Genomic DNA, 23,675 nt, shown 5'->3' on the forward strand with positions numbered 1-23,675 from the left:
GTTGGCCGCGTCCGGAGCGCAGAGGCCTCTGGGAATTGTAGTTTCACAACGAGGTGCTGGGAACGGGTCGGGCAGATAGGCAAGTCCGGACATCGGTGTACAAAAGGGAGAAACGTCGAGGGGAAAACTATTCCAGATTAAAATAAAGGGGTCAAAATGTCTTCTGGTTTGTGAGGTTTGGGTCAGGTGACCCTGGAAACAGGAAGTGGAAACCCGAAGCCGGGAGCGGGTGAGAATTTAAGAAGAGAGTTTAAATTTCACAAAGTGATGAAAGGTTTCGCGGAGCCTACTTATGTTTGAAAAAATATTTGTTTAGCAAATTGAACTTGGGTATCCTGTATTTGAAAACCCTACCACCAGCCAATGCAAGGAACTTAGACCAATGCCTGATTTCAAGTCCTACTTCGTTCTCCTCCTGGAAGCCTGTTGGGAAACGCCACCCACCCACCTACACAGCCTGGTCGGTCCGGATGTAGCTTCTGTCATTTGGCGTCGATTGCACATGGCCTTAGCGCTTGAAGGAATCAGTCACAGGCATTGGTTTTACTGTTTTCTTAAAAGCAAGGCATAAAAATAGTGCACGGGCTAAAAATTGCACCCCTAAGTTTAAACCCAAAGCATTGAGGCACAGGTTCAGTTGAAAACATCAATGTCCATATTATAGAATATATAGAATACAATACACAGCGCAGAGTCCGTATTGTAGAATATGTTGTACGCTTTTCCCGAATGAAGGATGGATGCAGGAGTGCACCATGAATGGTGTCACCCCAGGGGCACATGATCCCGAGTAGCACAAGAAAGAAAGCTGTGGTGATCTAGCCAGGAAAACACTGTTGCTTCACGGCCTGTAAGTCACTTCCTGTCTCTGGGTTCCTTTTCCGACTTCCTGCCTTGGCTTTCTTCAGCCCTGTGCCATGATCTACGAGTGTGTGCTAAATAAATAATTAAATGCTTTTTTTTGAGTTGCTTTGGTGTTTTTTTATTTCCACAGAAAACCAAAGCAGGACAATGGATGATGCTCCGAACAGGGTTCCATCTAACAGAATCGAGATACAAAACGTATATATATATTTATATTTATTTATATATTTATATTATTTGTATTATTTGTATATATTTATATTTATATTTTTATATATACATATATTTACACATATTTATATATTTACATATTTATACAATGTGTTTATATATTTTTATATTTATTTATGTATTATATATTTGTATATATTTATATTATTTATATATTTGTATTTGTATTTATATTTATATATTATATAGAAATATATTTATACATATATTTATATATTTACATATTTATATAATATATTTATACATTTTATATATAGTTTTATATATTTGTATTTATATTATTTATATATATTTATATTTGTATTTATGTTTATTTTGTTCATATAATTTATATTTAAATATATATTTATACAGATATTTATATATTTACATATTTATATGATATATTTATTTATATTTATTTTTGTATATTATATTTATATTTATATTATATATATTTATATTTATACTTATATTATTTATATATATCATATATATATATTATATTGGAAATGTCCAGAATGGGAAATCTATAGAAGCAGAAGGCAGATGAGTGGTTGCCAAGAGCTGGAGGGTGAGGGGTAACTACTGAGTGGGTGCAGGGTGTCCTTCTGGGTGACAGTACTGTTTTACACCTGAGTGGGCGTGTTTGTAGTGCGGTGCCATATTTGTTGTAAATGACACCAAATCGCATACATTTAAACGGTTCATCCTATGCTATGTGGATTCACCTCTCTTTAAAATGAGTTCTCAGTGCACATAGGACTCCAAGTGTTCCATTCTGCAACCTTCCATTAGCCTTTCCCCCTTTGTGATGAGAGGTACAGCGATGGCCGCTGGGAGAGAAAGACGAGTATATACATATACACACACATACAGTCCAACTAGGATAGAGCTGCACACTAACTAGCTTCCTGGGAGTGGTTGGATGTTGCAGTAAAATTAAAAGAGCTTGTACATCCTGATCCCATGAGTTCCCATTTCACATGAATCTGCACATTCTTTCTGTTTCTCTGTCAGCTGTCCCCATGGACACTGTCCCCATGGACAGTTGTTACCACACCTGTTACCATGGATGGTGATAGCATGGCCCCACACCACACTATCTCTAAGCATTCTATAGCCTAGCACAGCTTCCTGTCACAGAGTCTGCTCACACTCCCAACACCCTGTGCAATCATTACTCAGCAAACTGGAGCCCAACAACCAGATTTATGTGTTCCATGCTCAATGTGCAATACATCCACACAATTAACTTACAGACAATTGATAAGGATATAAACTGTCCACCTAGTAAAGATATAGTTTATTCATCTAGACATACAAATCCTGTACATATCCATCCCTTAAGAATAGTCATACCAACCTGTAAACATGCAGAGAGAATCTTAACATTTGCCTCCATGTTCTCTTAGATGCTCCCCCTCTCACTCCTGTCTCCTCCTCCTCTAAAACTTTTCTCCCACCCATCCTTTCTTCTCATCCCATGACAGGCTTCGATCTATTCTATAACTGCCTTCATCTGCATAATGACATCAACCTATATTTCACCCTTTCTGTCTAATTGAAAAAAAAAGAAAAAACATTTCTTAAAAATATAAGCTGAGCATAACTATTCTCATTTTGTAATTTAAAAGCATAAAATATACCTAACACCTAGTCCTACATTTTATCAGTTAAACAGAACATTTAGTTATCTATTCCAGCTTAAGAAAGGCTTAATATCTATGTTATATCCTGGCTAGCTTGAATACTCTCTGATAACTATTCAACTTAATATGTATTTTCAAGGTTAAGCAGCCTGAGTAGGCTATGAGACTATAATTAGTCTCCAACCCCGTCAGAAACCTGTGAATGACCAAATATCTAAAAACATAGGAAGCCTAACATGACTTGCAGAAAAGAAAAAGGTTGTAGAGACAAATCTCCACTAGCACAGTCTTCTGCTAGATACATGTGAGCACAAGTCTTCAGCCTTCTGGTCTAGGATCAACTGACAGACCCTTGAAATGCCGAAATCTTGAAGGCCTGATAATTCTGGCTTGGCAAAGTCTATCAGTCAAGTATTATGCATGTGTTCCTTTTTGGACAGTTTTAGTTTGTAGATGAAATAAGCAGTTTCTGCCCAGTGGCTACCTAGCCACAAAGTACTACCTCACCTAAAGGTAGAGATGCTCAACTTCTTCATTAAATCCACCAAAGGAGATCTGTTAGGAGCAGATGTGTCTCAACAAAAGTAAATAACTTTAAATGTCATATTTGAGGATTTCTCATGTTTTTGAAAACCATCTATTTATATAAAGTAATTTGGACTGTTGTCCATTAACTATCCCAATCTATTATCTTGAAAGCACTCTATCAATAAACGTAGAGCCATAAATTTGCTATTTGGCCCTTAATTCACATGTTTAATCAATTCAGAAATTTGGTATGGCATCAATAGAAGGGTCCAAACCTTGTATTTTTAAAATTTTGTAAACAATAAATTCTATACCAAAGTAAAGATATGATTTTACTCTAGTTATCAAATGAGTTTATGGCTTTAAAAATCCATCTAGCTAATTGCTCCTTGTTAAATTATGACCATTTCTAAATTCCTCATAGAAACAAACTTAGAATAACCACTTTCAGCCCCATCCAAATCCAGGGAATCAGGGCAATGACACATCAATAACTTCTTCAAGTTGTACCTGTGCATTGATACATCCTTGGGCAGGGGGTGGTGGTGGTGGTAGGGAATTGGAGCAGATGTTGTAGCTGGATGTGTCTTTCTTGATTGGACCCAGCTGAAAGTCCTAGAGATCAGGAATCCAAGTAGGTATGTTCTCCAAAATATAATTCTCAAGACAAATGTTTAGAATTGAGATATCTTTTTGTATGATTCTCTTGAATTTAGTTCTCCAAGCAGTCTCCCTCTATCAAACCTAATCCATATGACTCTGAAATGTGTCCAGAGCCTAATTACCCTTTTAAAAACACAAGAACAAAACCTTTCTCCCAAAATATCGTGTTTCTTAGTCTGAAACCAGAAAAGTTTGTATCCTGCAGTCTCTCCCAGAGCAATAATATAACCAAAAAATTCAAAGTCACACCCATTATGAAGACTAAACAATTTTAAAAAAGAAGTAAGCTAAACAATAGGGTATGAGCCTATTTAGGCTTTTCTAGTCTGTCCTTTCAGGAAATGAACCCAAAATTCCCGTGGAGCCCACTTTATGAGAACCTGAGCTTCCTGTTGTGGTAAATATCAAAAATAACCATGAACCCTCACTAGCTGGCATCATCGAGCCATATAGCCTTAGTGGGATAATTTATAAAACAAATTAAACACCTTCTATCAATTCTAATACGAATAAGAAGTAAGCAACTTATTGAGCCAGAATTTTAGCCTAAAATACATTGATCTGTCAAGCTCTCTACCTGGAGCCTCAGATTTTATTTATTATTAACTTCCATAATATATATCTGTATTCTATTTTTTAACACCATATTAACTTATAAATATCACAAGTCTCAACTTAGATTCAGGGACTAATTTTCCCTAAGTTCCCAACTATGGGTGAAAATCCCCAAGTGATTCAGTTAAACTCTAATATCTTCTAAAAACAAACTTAATCTCCTTTCAATGACACCTGTCATTAAGAAGTAGGCAGCTTGTCTAACTAGGATTTTGACCCAAAATTCCCGTGGATCCCATATTAGAAAGAATATGAGTATATTGTAAAACTTATCAGTGTCACTAATCAACATCTGCTAAGGAAGCAGGCAGCGTCCATTTTTTAGTTCTTTGTAGCTAGGAGCAGCTCAGACAACCTAGAGTCTGTGAGCAGATCCCCTTCTATTCCTTTGTTTGAGGATTCTGTGTTTGGGCCATAACGTGACTCAACATGGTTCCATCACCCTCTTACTTAGAAAATAAAACTTTCAACTCTCAGGGTAATAATCTTAACTTACTGGTGGATTCTTGCCCAACATGTTTGATCAACACCTGTTGCAGTATATATAATAAAGGCATTTCTTTTATCCCGCACTAGTGCCAGCACCATAGGACAACATGGCATCTGTGGGATATTTTCATTTCTTTCAACAAAGAGTCTCCTTCCCACATCGCACTGCCAATGGCTGCTCTCTGATCCCAGCAACAATCTCTCTACCCACCTCGTTCCCATGGCAGGTTGCCACCATGCCAGACATACACATCCCGATTCCATGGCTGGCCCAGAGTATCCTTCCACCACACAATCTCTTGAACTCAATTAAATCGTGAAAGAACACACCATATAATAACCTCTGATTCAATTGATATGATTTAATTGCTCATGTAGACATACAAAATCCTGCACACATCCATCCCTTCAGAATAGTCATAACAACCTGTAAATGTGCAGAGAGAAATCTTAACTTTGGCTGCTTTGTTCTCTCAGCTGCTCCCTCCTCTCGCTCCCATCTCCTCCTCCTCCTCTAAAACTGTACTCCAGCCCATCCTTCCTTCTCATCCAATGACAGGCTTCGTTCTATCCTGTACCTGCCTTCACCTGCATAATGACATTAAGCTACAATTGGAGGTGCAGAAAAAAGGAAATTCAGTAAAGTTACATTCTTGTTGTTTTTGTGAAGGACTCTTTATCACAATTATAAAAGTTCTATTTTTTACACTGTGTTCTGATCATAGTTTCCCATCCCAAAGCTCCTCCTAGAGCCTTCTCACACACTCATTTCATCTCCAGTTTGCCATCAGGTTTTGTTTATATACCCATTTGAGACTCCTTAGGAGAAAAAATATTTCCTCTTATTGTGGTTGTCAATTGGAAGTGACCCTTGTTCTAGGAATTTAAGACTTGTTTCTCTTTTACCCTATTAGAGTTTTGTTGACCTGTTGCATGCCATTGGTTTTGTAAAAAAAATAATGTAGCAAACACATGTGTGCACACAAAGGGGTTGTTGGATAATTTTGAAGAAAGTACATTGAAAAGCTTCCTTAATAAAGCAAAGTTGAAACCAATATACACAAAGGGGTCATTATCGTGAATTAGGATTGCTTGTGTATATAGAAATAGTTTTCTGTGTTTTTCTTTTTTCTTTTATGGAGAAATTCAGCTGGTCAAGTTGGTGTACATCATTAATCCCAGTACTTCTCTTTTAAGAGATTTTTTTTCTTATTTATATAAGAGCTCTAATTGGAAGATCATACTAAATTTATGAATTACCTTATGTTTGTTTCATTCTTTCCTCCTTCCTTCTTCCTTGGATTAATCTAAAAAATGATCAAATTTGTAATGTAAGCTTAAGTAACCTTTAGCTCATATTATTGGAGAGTCAGAAGAACTTCCCAACCAAAAAGTAGAATAAACAATAAAAACAGTCAACAGTTCCTCTGCCTATAGGTGATACAGGAAAATACAAAAAAAGGTAATACTGTGATGCAGGGGAAATTTAGAGCCACCCTGCTTTCAATTTAACAGTCTTCTACCTTCCATTTATAGAACATAAGAAATTTTCCAGGAACTCAGACTCTTAATTCAGAACATTAAAGTGTTCTCCCAATCTTATTTATTGTACCTTTGCTTCTAAGACCTTGGCCCAAACAAATCTTTTATCTCCATTTGAGTCCTTGTGCTGTCTCCCAGACACTTACTTTCAAGCTTCTAAGGCAATAAAGGGGTACTAAATTCCTAATTAAACACGCTGTCCTCTCAGCTCTCATTCTTTCACAAAGAAAGGGAGTACTGAGTAAAAGACCCTGCAGGAGTAAAGGAAACAGACACAACTGCTGCCAGGAAGAAGAAATAAATCTGTGGCTTAGAAGCCAAAGAGTAAACATCAAGGAAACCTGTCACTTCAGTGTGTTCCTGAGATCTTAGCCCCATCCAACCAAATACAGTATTCAGAGCCCAAGGAGATTTACTACCTTCTCACACAGCTAGACAATAGAGAATAACCTGTCCAGCATTTTAATCCACGAGGGTTCCTTCAGTTCTCTTTATGTGTCTGAATAATAATAATAATAATAATAATAATAATAATAATAATTCTCAACCCTACTGGGTCACAAACCCTCTGGGATTGAATAGCCCTTTCATGGTGTTCAAATATCAAATGTCCTGCACATCAAATATTTACAGTACAATTCATAACAGTAGCAAAAATTACAGTTATGAAGTAGCAATGAAGATAATTTTGTGTTTGGGGTCAACACAGCATGAGGAACTATATTGAAGGGTCACAGCATTAAGATTGTTGAGAACGACTGCCTTTGCATTAATGCAAAGGTGTCAGTTACAATCATAATTCAAGATCAACCAAGGGACCTGGGGCAACCCAAAGTATTTGCCCTTGCCAGCCAGCCAGCCAGCCAGACATCAAATCATGACTCCAGATCTCACTTGCAACCACAGTCAAAGGGCAACTCTTTGGCCAACCAAAAGAGCTCACTTTTGACAGTAGATAAAGGCGCTGTTGAGACCAGAGCAGAGTATGGTGATACAGCATTTGCCTAGCATCCAAAGCACAAGAGTCAATCTTCAGCACCTTAAAAAAAGAAAAAGGTTGGGGGAGCAGAAAAGAATCAAACTACTGCAAGAACTGAGAGTCAAAGCAATGCCAGTCAACCAGATGATCAGCACCCCACTCAGTAAAGAGTCTGTAATACTATGTTTTTCTCTGATCTCTTTCATTTGTGCAGTGATTTGTATGTGCTCAACATTATCCAAGATCATATACAACAGGAAAGTTAATTTACAATGAAATAGCATACCATATCCTATTATAAAATTCCATAACACACCATGCCATATGTTCCCTGCCCCTCTCTTCATTCTAGAGTCATTCTGGTTTGTCATTTAGTAATAGCCATTCTGCAAGCATTCACCCAACATTCACATGTGTGCTCTGAGTACAGGCTTTAGAAGCACTTATTTGCATGCTTTGGTTTTTAAATCTTACTCAGAATCATCTATTTCATTCTTGAGAGTTAAACTGCATTTAGAAAGTCTTCCTGCTATTACACAATGTAGAAATGAGGGACAGTGTCCTCATAAACCATTAGAACATCTGACAGAGATGGAGAATTGGACATAAATGATTGAGGAGGAGGAGAATGCATCTTCTGAATGCCTTGACGTGGGGGTGACAGGACGGCTCAGTGGATAGAGGTGCTTACTGCCATGCTTGATGACCTGAGTTCCAACCTGAGAACCCAAGTGTTGGAAGGAGAGAACCAACTCGCACAGGTTGTCTCCTGAAATGTACACACATGCTGTGGCAAACACCACACACACACACACACACACACACACACACACGCTCACACAGCGAGAGCGAGAGAGGAGATTGCTTAATATCTAGAACCATGATTACATTTTGTATTTTAAAATATCTTCAGTTCTTTCCTCACCAACATACATTTGTAAATATGCCCTATCATTCTCTAGCCCTCTTGGCTAAAACACATTTCATGTCTAGGACTCCACATTTCTTACTGAAAAAAAAGAAAGAAAAATTATACCACTGATACTTAAAAAAATGTTACCTTTAAAAGTAAATGTAGACTTCCTGAGTTGAAAAAGTAAAAAAAAAATGATGTGGGTTTAGTAACATATGCCAACAATCTCAGTGGTTGGGACGCTGAAGCAGGAAGACGTTGAGTGTTGATGTCAGTCTAAGCTCCATAGAGTGTTCAAGGTTGGTCTGGGTTACTTATCAAGACACTGTGTCAAAACAAAACCAAAGCCAGACATGATGACAAAAGAAATTTCAACTCTTCAAGAAAAAATATTTATTTAAAACTTAGAAAATCGGGCTAGAGGATAGCTTAGTAGTAGTAGTACTTGCCCATCGTGTGCAAGACCCTATGCCCAAATTTCAGTATCATCATAAGGATAATTGATGATTACACTAATGATGATGGTAACATAATAATAAATAAAAATTATGAAAATCAACAAAAACATAAGGAGGAAAATTAAAATTACTCCAAATTTAACATAGCCAAAATTTTCACACATAAACTTGTAATCATGTTTGTTGACACAGATGTAGAATGTTCTAGAATCACAACCATATACAGTTGTCCATGTACTGTTCTTAACCCTTAGCATTTTATTGTTGATAATTTCTATAGGCATTCATTGTCATTCTATAATTTTTTATTAGTTGCAAAATAGTCCAAGATGATATAAAAACAGTTATGAAGTGTCGCGCCCACCTCAGCTGGCAAGGAAGACGCAACACAGTTGGATTCTTCTCAACAGCCTTTACTGCAGGACACCTTCATTGTTGACACGGGGACTCGAGCAGCAAAAGCGCTCGCCTTATATACACAACAGTATGCTAATATTCTTTCAGGGATTGGCGGGGCACGAGTCACCCCGCTGTCATCCCAGCTACTTGTCCTCCAGAGATTGGCGCGGCATGAACCTCCATTAGCATAGTACCGCCCCAGCCAGACTGACAGCAGGTGCAAAACCCCGCGCATGCGCAGTACTGTCGTTCACCACAGGAGGGCTCTGGATCACCTCATTATCATTCAGCTGCCCTGACGATGGGACAAGCCTGCGCGGTAAGTTATTCATCGAACGGGGCTGGCTGTTGGCACCATCTTTACTTCGCGCGCCGCTCACTACAATGAAGAAACATCTTTATCTGTTCTTGTTAAATAACCAATTACATAGTTAGATGTGTATTAGTGATGTATAAATTACATGCTTTAGCAATGTGTGAAATATGTCTGGCAAATTAAAGAAACAAAGACAAGTGAAATGCTCAGTCACTCAGCGTCACACAAGCTGAGGTCTATAGATTTCAATAACATTTTGACTGAAACAAAGACATCAAAATCTAGGCTGCAGTAGGCTGCTGTCCTCTAAAGCAAATCAGAGAACAGAGGACTCCTTTAGATAGGACTCCAAGGGGTCCCAAGTAGGTCTTGAATGGATGAGTGCACAATGGAACTGCACATCTGAGAAAACTCCCCATGTCTCTGACAGCCAATCTGCTACCACAACCAACCTGACCCCAGCTTTTCCAAGACTTGAGAATTGCCACCATGGCAAGAGGCCCAAGGCACACTCCCAAAGGAAGAGAGGTAGAAGTCCATTTCAGAAGACAAAGGATACCACACACACACACACACACACACACAAACACACACATACACACACACACAACACACACACACCCACACCCACACACACACATACACACACACACACACACACACACACACACACACACACACACACACACACACAGTCTCCTTGATCATATACCAGGTGGACAAGATTGAGTGGAAATGGTCCTGGGCAGAATAGAAAAGGACCATGAGCTAGCTGCCCATTATCAACTATGAGCATTGAGAAGCCAGCAGAGACAAATACTTGTTGGGAGAGCTGACTTTCAATAGATCACGGCAAGAGAGCTGCTCTGCTATGTAGGAAACCCTGAACCAGAAGGCAAACATATTGTAGTTAATAGAATTAGTTAAAGTCACTTAATGAAACATCCCTATATAATAAAACATTCTCTATGTCCATAATATTGATGAATATGCTGTAAAATATTTATTGTTTGAGAGTTTCTACTAATGTATTTTGATATTTCTCCCATTTATTCCACCCACATCATCTCTATTTCTTAGATTCCTATGTTTGTATCTCTTCTAAATTAAATTATTGTTTAATAACACCATGATAAACCCTTACAGAAAATTGTTCAAGCCACCACCAGAAGACACTAACTGTCCATAGTATGTTAGTCATGAGTGGGGGCTCTTGACTTTCCCACAGCATTCTTGACTGTTGACTGGATTGAAGCTGTTCAGGGAACCACAGCTGCTATGTGTCATGAGGGCAGTACTCCTGTCATACCCGGAAGACACTGTTTTCTTTTGATCCTTTCTGAATTCAGGCACCTACAGTCTCTTTACCCCATCTTTCAGGATGGCCTTGAGACTTGTGGAAGGGGTATAGCATAAGTATCCTATTCATCATGGCTGAAATCAGTTAAACAAGGAAAAAAATATAAAGAGTCAATGAAAAGAAGAAATGGTTCTTTGAAGATATCAACAACATTGTTAGTTAGGCAAAGGAAAGAAAAGTGTGGAATTAATAAATTAAGGAGAAGAAAGAAGACATGGAGAAAACACAAGTCTTTTTAAATTTACATTGCACCAAACTAGAATATTCTTTTTTTTTTTTTTTTTTTTTTGGTTCTTTTTTTCGGAGCTGGGGACCGAACCCAGGGCCTTGCGCTTCCTAGGCAAGCGCTCTACTACTGAGCTAAATCCCCAACTAGAATATTCTTTTAAGTATTGATAATTTTCTGGATGTATATGATATACAAAAATACTGGCATACTAACCAATAATATAGAGTCTGGTATTTAAAATCTCCTACCTAAGGGGATCACAGGCCACAATATATTAAGTTTTACATTTTGATTAGACATTTAAAGAGCATATAAATTTTCTTAGACTATTCGACCAAATAGAAGAAAAGTATCACATACATTAAAGTTCATTTTTGAATCCAGTGTTATCTTACAATTGAGGGAGAAGGACTGGGAGAGGGAAAGAGAGAGAGAGAGAGAGAGAGAGAGAGAGAGAGAGAGAGAGAGAGAGAGAGAGAGAGAGATGATTGAGAGAGAAATAGAGGAAGAGTAAAAGAGACAAAGTATTAAAGACCAATTTCCACCTATAAATACATATTCTCAACAAAATTGTATGAACAAATTCAAAATCACATTAAAAATAAGCTTCAGAAAGGGGCTGATTCTGTGCCACAGCACTCTATGTTTGGATACCTAAGGGAGAAAGCTGGTCTCCTAGGAGTGCTGACACACAGAACTACGGAAAGGCAAAGTCACTGCCAGAGTCAGGCAGGACTAATACTTCTGTTCTGAAGGACCTACCTGGGGCCCACTGGACACAGAAGTTGGGGAGTTATCGGGGACAAGATCCTTCTGGTTTCTGTCTGTGCCTTGAGCTGACCCTGTGCCACAGCTCTCTGTACCCAGATCCGTGGGGAGAGAGCTGACCTCCCAATAGTGCTGACACACAGGCTACAGGAAGGTCAAGCCATTTTCAAAGACAACAAAACTAGCTAACACCAGAGATAACAAGATGGTGAGAGGCAAGTGCAAGAAACCAACAGAAACCAAGGCCACATGGCATCTTCAGAACTCAGTTTTCTCACCAAAGCAAATCCTGGGTAACCCAAGGCACCAGAAAAGCAAGATAATGATTTAAAATCACAACTCGTGATGATATTAGAGAACTTTAAGAAAGACATAAATAACTCCTTTAAAGAAATACAGGACAACACAAGTAAACAGGTAGAAGTCCTTAAAGAGGAGACAAAAAATCCCTTAAAGATTACAGAAAAACACAGTCAAATAGGTGAAGGAATTAAAGAAAAGCATCCAGCATCTAAAAATGGAAATAGAAACAATAAAGAAATCACAAATAGAGACAACCTTGGAGATGAAAAACCTAAACCAGAAAGTTGTACACCAACCCAACCAAAAAACTTTCACTCTACAGTGGTGACCAAGTTATATGTTTGTGTAATTGTGGAAAAAACCTTGTGGAAGTAACTAACCACTATATGACTTGATTAGAATCTCACTCCATAAGGCGAAACCCATATATAATACTGCTTGGGTGACCATGAACCTGAAATTGGATTGGCCTGGGGCCAAGAGGAAAAGTTAATACTCCTGTTCTGCCTAAGGAAAATTGTTACTTTAATTTTTTCCAAAGCTTCTTTTAATGGTGTTTCTTAAAAGCTTTAACCTTCATTTTAGTTCACCACCCATCAGAGGTAGTAGAGAAGTATGGATAAGTGGGGAGTGGATCTGTTTAGACTGCATTCATTAGAGAAAATCCTATACGTGTTGTCAGAAAATCAGCAGTTCAGTACAGAGGAGTCAGCAGTGGCAGCTCAATCCACTTGCAAACATTTTATGGATAAGCTAGCAGTTCAGTATGGTAGAGTTGGGATAGCAAACACAAAGTTTATTTCTCTCTGTATATTGACTCCCTGAGGGTCTTTGTATTTGATGCCATCCACTGCAGGAGGAAGCTTCTCTGTTGACTGTGAGAAAGGCATTGACCAATGAGTATAGCAGAGTTATTGTTAGGACTCAGTTCGGGCTAATTTCTGAAGTAGAAATTTAAGGTTCTTTGGAAAGTTAGTTGTATTTGAGGAATTTTTGCTGGAGCAATCACATGAATGGTTTTCTGAAGTGGACACAGGTAAAAACTAAGGAATACTCATGAAGGAGTGTTTTTCTGAAGAGAGCACAGGAGAAAGAGGTAGGCAGACTTATGAAGCAACATTTTGCTGAAGCAAACCCACAAGAAAGTATGTTCTGCTGAAGCAAGCACCAGAGTCACCCATTGGTTGCTTTAGAATCTTGAGGGCAATTGACTGATCAAAAATTGCAGTCCAAGTGGCAACAGGGAAACTACCTTATTACCCCTACACAACAAAACATTGAATGGACCTGGGGACTGAGACAATATCTCACAGCTTATTGATCATATCTGACTGACCAAGCACGAGAACTCTTCCTTAAAATGAAAGCAACACCCACACCCGCGGATCCCGGCCCGCAGCAGCTCTCTGCTCCCAGACCCGGTGAGAGAGAGACCCAACTGCCTGGTCAGGTGGGCACTCCTGAGGCTGCAGAGCGGAAGAGACCACCAACACTGCTCACCCCTGCCCACATCCCTGGCCCAAGAGGAAACTGTATAAGGCCTCTGGGCTCCCGTGGGGGAGGGCCCAGGAGCGGCAGGACTTCTGCGCCTGAGACACCACCGGAACCTGAAAGAAACAGACCGGATAAACAGTTCTCTGCACCCAAATCCCGTGGGAGGGAGAGCTAAACCTTCAGAGAGGCAGACAAGCCTGGGAAACCAGAAGAGACTGCTCCCTGCACACACATCTCGGACGCCAGAGGAAAAAGCCAAAGACCATCTGGAACCCTGGTGCACTGAAGCTCCCGGAAGGGGCGGCACAGGTCTCCCTGGTTGCTGCCGCTGCAGAGAGCCCCTGGGCAGCACCCCACGAGCGAACCTGAGCCTCGGGACCACAGGTAAGACCAAATTTTCTGCTGCAAGAAAGCTGCCTGGTGAGCTTGGGACACGGAAGCAGAATTTCTCTAGGAGGCACGGTCTGTGTTTACCGGAAGTCCCACACCCGCGGATCCCGGCCCGCAGCAGCTCTCTGCTCCCAGACCCGGTGAGAGAGAGACCCAACTGCCTGGTCAGGTGGGCACTCCTGAGGCTGCAGAGCGGAAGAGACCACCAACACTGCTCACCCCTGCCCACATCCCTGGCCCAAGAGGAAACTGTATAAGGCCTCTGGGCTCCCGTGGGGGAGGGCCCAGGAGCGGCAGGACTTCTGCGCCTGAGACACCACCGGAACCTGAAAGAAACAGACCGGATAAACAGTTCTCTGCACCCAAATCCCGTGGGAGGGAGAGCTAAACCTTCAGAGAGGCAGACAAGCCTGGGAAACCAGAAGAGACTGCTCCCTGCACACACATCTCGGACGCCAGAGGAAAAAGCCAAAGACCATCTGGAACCCTGGTGCACTGAAGCTCCCGGAAGGGGCGGCACAGGTCTTCCTGGTTGCTGCCGCTGCAGAGAGCCCCTGGGCAGCACCCCACGAGCGAACCTGAGCTTCGGGACCACAGGTAAGACCAAATTTTCTGCTGCAAGAAAGCTGCCTGGTGAACTCAAGACACAGGCCCACAGGAACAGCTGAAGACCTGTAGAGAGGAAAAACTACACGCCGGAAAGCAGAACACACTGTCCCCATAACTGACTGAAAGAGAGGAAAACAGGTCTACAGCACTCCTGACACACAGGCTTATAGGTCAGTCTAGCCACTGTCAGAAATAGCAGAACAAAGTAACACTAGAGATAATCTGATGGCGAGAGGCAAGCGCAGGAACCCAAGCAACAGAAACCAAGACTGCATGCCATCATCGGAGCCCAATTCTCCCGCCAAAACAAACATGGAATATCCTAACACACCAGAAAAGCAAGATCTAGTTTCAAAATCATATTTGATCATGATGCTGGAGGACTTCAAGAAAGACATGAACACACTTAGGGAAACACAGGAAATCATTAATAAACAAGTAGAGGCCTACAGAGAGGAATGGCAAAAATCCCTGAAAGAATTCCAGGAAAACACAATCAAACAGATGAAGGAATTAAAAATGGAAATAGAAGCAATCAAGAAAGAACACATGGAAACAACCCTGGATATAGAAAACCAAAAGAAGAGACAAGGAGCTGTAGATACAAGCTTCACCAACAGAATACAAGAGATGGAAGAGAGAATCTCAGGAGCAGAAGATTCCATAGAAATCATTGACTCAACTGTCAAAGATAATGTAAAGCGGAAAAAGCTACTGGTCCAAAACATACAGGAAATCCAGGACTCAATGAGAAGATCAAACCTAAGGATAATAGGTATAGAAGAGAGTGAAGACTCCCAGCTCAAAGGACCAGTAAATATCTTCAACAAAATCATAGAAGAAAACTTCCCTAACCTAAAAAAAGAGATACCCATAGGCATACAAGAAGCCTACAGAACTCCAAATAGATTGGACCAGAAAAGAAACACCTCCCGTCACATAATTGTCAAAACACCAAACGCACAAAATAAAGAAAGAATATTAAAAGCAGTAAGGGAAAAAGGTCAAGTAACATATAAAGGGAGACCTATCAGAATCACACCAGACTTCTCGCCAGAAACTATGAAGGCCAGAAGATCCTGGACTGATGTCATACAGACCCTAAGAGAACACAAATGCCAGCCCAGGTTACTGTATCCAGCAAAACTCTCAATTAACATTGATGGAGAAACCAAGATATTCCATGACAAAACCAAATTTACACAATATCTTTCTACAAATCCAGCACTACAAAGGATAATAAATGGTAAAGCCCAACATAAGGAGGCAAGCTATACCCTAGAAGAAGCAAGAAACTAATCGTCTTGGCAACAAAACAAAGAGAATGAAAGCACACAAACATAACCTCACATCCAAATATGAATATAAAGGGAAACAATAATCACTATTCCTTAATATCTCTCAATATCAATGGCCTCAACTCCCCAATAAAAAGACATAGATTAACAAACTGGATACGCAACGAGGACCCTGCATTCTGCTGCCTACAGGAAACACACCTCAGAGACAAAGACAGACACTACCTCAGAGTGAAAGGCTGGAAAACAACTTTCCAAGCAAATGGTCAGAAGAAGCAAGCTGGAGTAGCCATTCTAATATCAAATAAAATCAATTTCCAACTAAAAGTCATCAAAAAAGATAAGGAAGGACACTTCATATTCATCAAAGGAAAAATCCACCAAGATGAACTCTCAATCCTAAATATCTATGCCCCAAATACAAGGGCACCTACATACGTAAAAGAAACCTTACTAAAGCTCAAAACACACATTGCACCTCACACAATAATAGTGGGAGATTTCAACACCCCACTCTCATCAATGGACAGATCATGGAAACAGAAATTAAACAGTGATGTCGACAGACTAAGAGAAGTCATGAGCCAAATGGACTTAACGGATATTTATAGAACATTCTATCCTAAAGCAAAAGGATATACCTTCTTCTCAGCTCCTCATGGTACTTTCTCCAAAATTGACCATATAATTGGTCAAAAAACGGGCCTCAACAGGTACAGAAAGATAGAAATAATCCCATGCGTGCTATCGGACCACCACGGCCTAAAACTGGTCTTCAATAACAATAAGGGAAGAATGCCCACATATACGTGGAAATTGAACAATGCTCTACTCAATGATAACCTGGTCAAGGAAGAAATAAAGAAAGAAATTAAAAACTTTTTAGAATTTAATGAAAATGAAGATACAACATACTCAAACTTATGGGACACAATGAAAGCTGTGCTAAGAGGAAAACTCATAGCGCTGAGTGCCTGCAGAAAGAAACAGGAAAGAGCATATGTCAGCAGCTTGACAGCACACCTAAAAGCTCTAGAACAAAAAGAAGCAAATACACCCAGGAGGAGTAGAAGGCAGGAAATAATCAAACTCAGAGCTGAAATCAACCAAGTAGAAACAAAAAGGACCATAGAAAGAATCAACAGGACCAAAAGTTGGTTCTTTGAGAAAATCAACAAGATAGATAAACCCTTAGCCAGACTAACGAGAGGACACAGAGAGTGCGTCCAAATTAACAAAATCAGAAATGAAAAGGGAGACATAACTACAGATTCAGAGGAAATTCAAAAAATCATCAGATCTTACTATAAAAACCTATATTCAACAAAATTTGAAAATCTTCAGGAAATGGACAATTTCCTAGACAGATACCAGGTATCAAAGTTAAATCAGGAACAGATAAACCAGTTAAACAACCCCATAACTCCTAAGGAAATAGAAGCAGTCATTAAAGGTCTCCCAACCAAAAAGAGCCCAGGTCCAGATGGGTTTAGTGCAGAATTCTATCAAACCTTCATAGAAGACCTCATACCAATATTATCCAAACTATTCCACAAAATTGAAACAGATGGAGCCCTACCGAATTCCTTCTACGAAGCTACAATTACTCTTATACCTAAACCACACAAAGACACAACAAAGAAAGAGAACTTCAGACCAATTTCCCTTATGAATATCGACGCAAAAATACTCAATAAAATTCTGGCAAACCGAATTCAAGAGCACATCAAAACAATCATCCACCATGATCAAGTAGGCTTCATCCCAGGCATGCAGGGATGGTTTAATATACGGAAAACCATCAACGTGATCCATTATATAAACAAACTGAAAGAACAGAACCACATGATCATTTCATTAGATGCTGAGAAAGCATTTGACAAAATTCAACACCCCTTCATGATAAAAGTCCTGGAAAGAATAGGAATTCAAGGCCCATACCTAAACATAGTAAAAGCCATATACAGCAAACCAGTTGCTAACATTAAACTAAATGGAGAGAAACTTGAAGCAATCCCACTAAAATCAGGGACTAGACAAGGCTGCCCACTCTCTCCCTACTTATTCAATATAGTTCTTGAAGTTCTAGCCAGAGCAATCAGACAACAAAAGGAGATCAAAGGGATACAGATCGGAAAAGAAGAGGTCAAAATATCACTATTTGCAGATGATATGATAGTATATTTAAGTGATCCCAAAAGTTCCACCAGAGAACTACTAAAGCTGATAAACAACTTCAGCAAAGTGGCTGGGTATAAAATTAACTCAAATAAATCAGTTGCCTTCCTCTATACAAAAGAGAAACAAGCCGAGAAAGAAATTAGGGAAACGACACCCTTCATAATAGACCCAAATAATATAAAGTACCTCGGTGTGACTTTAACCAAGCAAGTAAAAGATCTGTACAATAAGAACTTCAAGACACTGAAGAAAGAAATTGAAGAAGACCTCAGAAGATGGAAAGATCTCCCATGCTCATGGATTGGCAGGATTAATATAGTAAAAATGGCCATTTTACCAAAAGCAATCTACAGATTCAATGCAATCCCCATCAAAATACCAATCCAATTCTTCAAAGAGTTAGACAGAACAATTTGCAAATTCATCTGGAATAACAAAAAACCCAGGATAGCTAAAGCTATCCTCAACAATAAAAGGACTTCAGGGGGAATCACTATCCCTGAACTCAAGCAGTATTACAGAGCAATAGTGATAAAAACTGCATGGTATTGGTACAGAGACAGACAGATAGACCAATGGAATAGAATTGAAGACCCAGAAATGAACCCACACACCTATGGTCACTTGATTTTTGACAAAGGAGCCAAAACCATCCAATGGAAAAAAGATAGCATTTTCAGCAAATGGTGCTGGTTCAACTGGAGGACAACATGTAGAAGAATGCAGATCGATCCATGCTTATCACCCTGTACAAAGCTTAAGTCGAAGTGGATCAAGGACCTCCACATCAAACCAGACACACTCAAACTAATAGAAGAAAAACTAGGGAAGCATCTGGAACACATGGGCACTGGAAAAAATTTCCTGAACAAAACACCAATGGCTTATGCTCTAAGATCAAGAATTGACAAATGGGATCTCATAAAACTGCAAAGCTTCTGTAAGGCAAAGGACACTGTGGTTAGGACAAAACGGCAACCAACAGATTGGGAAAAGATCTTTACCAACCCTACAACAGATAGAGGCCTTATATCCAAAATACACAAAGAACTCAAGAAGTTAGACCGCAGGGAAACAAATAACCCTATTAAAAAATGGGGTTCAGAGCTAAACAAAGAATTCACAGCTGAGGAATGCCGAATGGCTGAGAAACACCTAAAGAAATGTTCAACATCTTTAGTCATAAGGGAAATGCAAATCAAAACAACCCTGAGATTTCACCTCACACCAGTGAGAATGGCTAAGATCAAAAACTCAGGTGACAGCAGATGCTGGCGAGGATGTGGAGAAAGAGGAACACTCCTCCATTGTTGGTGGGATTGCAGACTGGTAAAACCATTCTGGAAATCAGTCTGGAGGTTCCTCAGAAAATTGGACATTGAACTGCCTGAGGATCCAGCTATACCTCTCTTGGGCATATACCCAAAAGATGCCTCAACATATAAAAGAGACACGTGCTCCACTATGTTCATCGCAGCCTTATTTATAATAGCCAGAAAATGGAAAGAACCCAGATGCCCTTCAACAGAGGAATGGATACAGAAAATGTGGTACATCTACACAATGGAATACTACTCAGCTATCAAAAACAACGAGTTTATGAAATTCGTAGGCAAATGGTTGGAACTGGAAAATATCATCCTGAGTGAACTAACCCAATCACAGAAAGACATACATGGTATGCACTCATTGATAAGTGGCTATTAGCCCAAATGCTTGAATTACCCTAGATCCCTAGAACAAACGAAACTCAAGACGGATGATCAAAATGTGAATGCTTCACTCCTTCTTTAAATGAGGAAAAAGAATACCCTTGGCAGGGAAGGGAGAGGCAAAGATTAAAACAGAGACTGAAGGAACACCCATTCAGAGCCTGTCCCACATTTGGCCCATACATATACAGCCACCCAATTGGACTAGATGGATGAAGCAAAGAAGTGCAGACCGACAGGAGCCGGATGTAGATCGCTCCTGAGAGACACAGCCAGAATACAGCAAATACAGAGGCGAATGCCAGCAGCAAACCACTGAACTGAGAATAGGTCCCCTATTGAAGGAATCAGAGAAAGAACTGGAAGAGCTTGAAGGGGCTCGAGACCCCAAAAGTACAACAATGCCAAGCAACCAGAGCTTCCAGGGACTAAGCCACTACCTAAAGACTATACATGGACTGACCCTGGACTCTGACCCCATAGGTAGCAATGAATATCCTAGTAAGAGCACCAGTGGAAGGGGAAGCCCTGGGTCCTGCTAAGACTGAACCCCCAGTGAACTAGACTGTTGGGGGGAGGGCGGCAATGGGGGGAGGGTTGGGAGGGGAACACCCATAAGGAAGGGGAGGGGGGAGGGGGATGTTTGCCCGGAAACCGGGAAAGGGAATAACACTCGAAATGTATATAAGAAATACTCAAGTTAATAAAAAAAAAAAAAAAAAAAAAAAAAAAAATGAAAGCAACAATCATAATCTCTGGAATAAGGCATGGGTAGAATTGCAGTAAGTAAAAAACAAACAAACAAACAAACAAACAAAACCAGGTGGTGTTTAGCTGAAAAATTTTCCCTAATTAGAAGATAGAGTTGGACTATTTCTAAGATTTGCAGCAAAGATTCCCCAGGGAATAGGTAAAAAATAACACTTCAAGAATGGCTGTAAACCACATTGCTATAAATGTTCAATGAATGACTTCTGCTATTCTTGTCCATATTAATGAAATACTTAGTGATTCTAGAAGCAACAGAGGGTATTAGAGTCCACATTTCCCTCCTCAGATTGATAGGCATACTGATGCCCTGATGACCTCTCTTGAAGGAATCACTCTTAATTGTGAATTAGCCTTGGAGCTCTAATTATACAACTGTCCATGAGCTGAGGAAATGTTGTAAGACCCCAAAGTAGCCCTACATCAGGAGTGCAACCCACAGAGCACAAATTGTCAAAGTGACTGCTGCAATAGCAAGAGGGTATAAGGTTTTTAATCCACATACGTGGGGTTGCTCATCCACGCAGGGAGAGGTAACTCCAGACCCAAAAAGCACACAACTTTTATTCATTACAGAGGGTAGACCAGCAACAGGGCTAGTTGGCTTATTCTCGTTGGTGGTACACAGGACAAAGGATCTGGACAGGTATTGGCTGACCTGCTCAAGGGGCTGTTCTTGGCTCAGTTGGTCTCTTTCCTCATCCTGCCATGCACCTGGCCTTGGGGAATCACTTGGAAAGGGGTATGTTGGCATGTCCCTTAGAAGGGGGAGGAACTGGGTGGTTGGGCAGGGTCAGGATGACACCGTGTGGTTGTTCTAGGGATTCACCACAGGGGTATCTTTCTGAGAACAGTTGTTTTTGTTTTGGCTAGTTTCCATTAAGCCTAGTCACTCTGACCACCAAGACCTTGCTCCTGTATTCCCAGAACTTTGTTCTTACAGATTTGTTTCTCACATCTATGAAACTTTATTTCTTCAGAAAGTGCATAAGTAGATTGAGACTATACACTCCACAGATCCAATCCTATACATTCTCATGAGTTTGAACCCTCAGGAGAAATAGGTATAGTCTGTTTTGTACCTGAAAAATACATTGTACAGTCAGGGTAGGCTTGAATTTTTCAAAACGTAATTTTCTTAATGGTTTTCAATGTCTTTGAGCCACCTTCTAGTCCACCATCCAAGGGTAGGAGAGAAAAGATAGGTAAACAGAATATTGGATATGGACCTGTTTAGAAGTATTTCTTTGGGAGCAATTCCAATCTCCATTGTCAGGATACCAGTTCAGCAGTGTTGAGACACCAAACAGGAATTAGCAGCCATGGCAGGACTCAGCAGAAACAGCCATGGTTTGAATCTGCGCCAGTCATTGTGACCAACAGAATCAGCTGAGACCCCAGGAATGTCTTGCCTCTCTCTCAAAACAGTGAAGATGAGTGAAGACAAAGACCAAAGAATATTTTCCAAAGCAATTATGCATGCACCCCATTACCATCCGTGAGTGCTATTTATACTTTCTTTAAACATAATATGTTCTCCCCAGAGCCTGACCTCAGCAAAACACCACGTGATTCTGACTAAGCAAAAACCATGTGGCTCTGCATTACATGACACACCCATAAGATACTACTTCAAGCCACCCTCAGTCAAAGGTGATTAAATTACATTTTGAATGACAGAATCAGAGGGTTAAAGTGAGCAATTTGTTTAAAACAGAAGGATTTAAAATTTTCTCCAGCCCTGTTTGATGAGACACTAAGTGCTGACCTCCTGCCCTCTTTTCAGAAGTTTCTCATGACCCAACTCTTACAGTATGTACATGATCTCCTCCTATCTTTCATCCTGAACTATATTCTAAAGGGACTTGGGAGGAACTGCTGCACAGGGTACAGGCATTGGTCTACAGAGTGTCAGCTGAGAAAGTCCAACTTTGTTCATAACATCACAAACCTGTATTAGATACCAACATAGTGGAACCATAGGAGCTCAGCAAAGAAATCCTAACATCCTACAGAGACCAGACTAAGAGACAGGTTTATCTGATCCCATGTGGTTTGGTATTGCATACCCTGGATTCTAGGGGTTACAGATAAGGCAAGGACTCTATAAACCAGCACTACTGAGGAACTTTATCCCCTAATGAGGAAGGAACTGAAAAAAACTAACAGAGATGATTTGGATCCAGACCTAGCACTTCCAGATGCTTCTAAATGCTTTCTTGTATTTGTCCATGAAACAAAAGGTACTGCAAAGAGTGTTTCAACGAACAATTTAGGGCCATGGAATTGCCCTTTATTGTACGTGTGCAAACTACTGGAACCTATAACCTCAAGCTGGCCCATGTGTCTAAGACCTATGGTGGCTGCCACCATTAGTGAAAGAAACAGAAGAGTTGAGTCTGGGTCAGAATCTTCAACTCTTATCACCCCATAGAGTTGTGTCTGTCTTCTTCTCTTGCCTATCTGGCTCATTTTCCACCTCTTGGCAAACTCCTCTTGTTGCTCTTATCTGCTTGTTGGAGGCCCTAGTCACCTCCAGAGGAGGTTTTTTGCTGTTCCTGACTCAAAGTAGCTCTAATTGGTTCTTTTTCTGGGTTGTGAAGTCCCCAAAGAGGGCCTGAAACTTCCTCTTTTTGCCAGAGCCCTAAGACACTTTCTCCTTGGGGAGGTGCTCTCAGAAGCATCCCACTGAAGCAGTGGAGACCTTGGCCACTTGCATGGTGCAGCCCAGGTCCTCCTTATTCTGGTGTCCCATGGATGCAGGCTGGCTGAGCTGGGCATCTGCATCTTGTGTGTGTGGGCAAGGTTCTGCAGATAGTTCAGCTCGTTTTCGGCCATGTATTCTTTCTTGGCCTGAATCCTCTTGGTGAACTGGTCTTCCATGGGATCAGTGCTCTCAGATACCTCAGTCAGCCACTCCTTAGTGTCATCCTGG

The 23,675-nt window shown here is 40.4% G+C and overlaps 1 long non-coding RNA gene across 3 annotated transcripts; it reads left to right on the forward strand.

The window, feature by feature from the left end:
* Nucleotides 1-37: 37 nt before the first annotated feature.
* Nucleotides 38-9,825, forward strand: LOC102553826 (uncharacterized). 3 transcript variants are annotated; one of them, XR_015622189.1, is made up of 3 exons: nt 38-850; nt 995-1,062; nt 9,226-9,825. It is a non-coding gene; the product is annotated as an uncharacterized LOC102553826 (long non-coding RNA). The 3 variants fall into 3 exon arrangements; XR_015622190.1 differs by having other exon boundaries at nt 38-229; XR_015622191.1 differs by having other exon boundaries at nt 38-79.
* The last annotated feature ends 13,850 nt before the right edge of the window (nt 9,826-23,675 follow it).

Source organism: Rattus norvegicus, chromosome 6, assembly GCF_021556685.1.
Source record: "Rattus norvegicus strain SHRSP/BbbUtx chromosome 6, alternate assembly SHRSP_T2T, whole genome shotgun sequence".
NCBI lineage: Eukaryota > Metazoa > Chordata > Mammalia > Rodentia > Muridae > Rattus > Rattus norvegicus.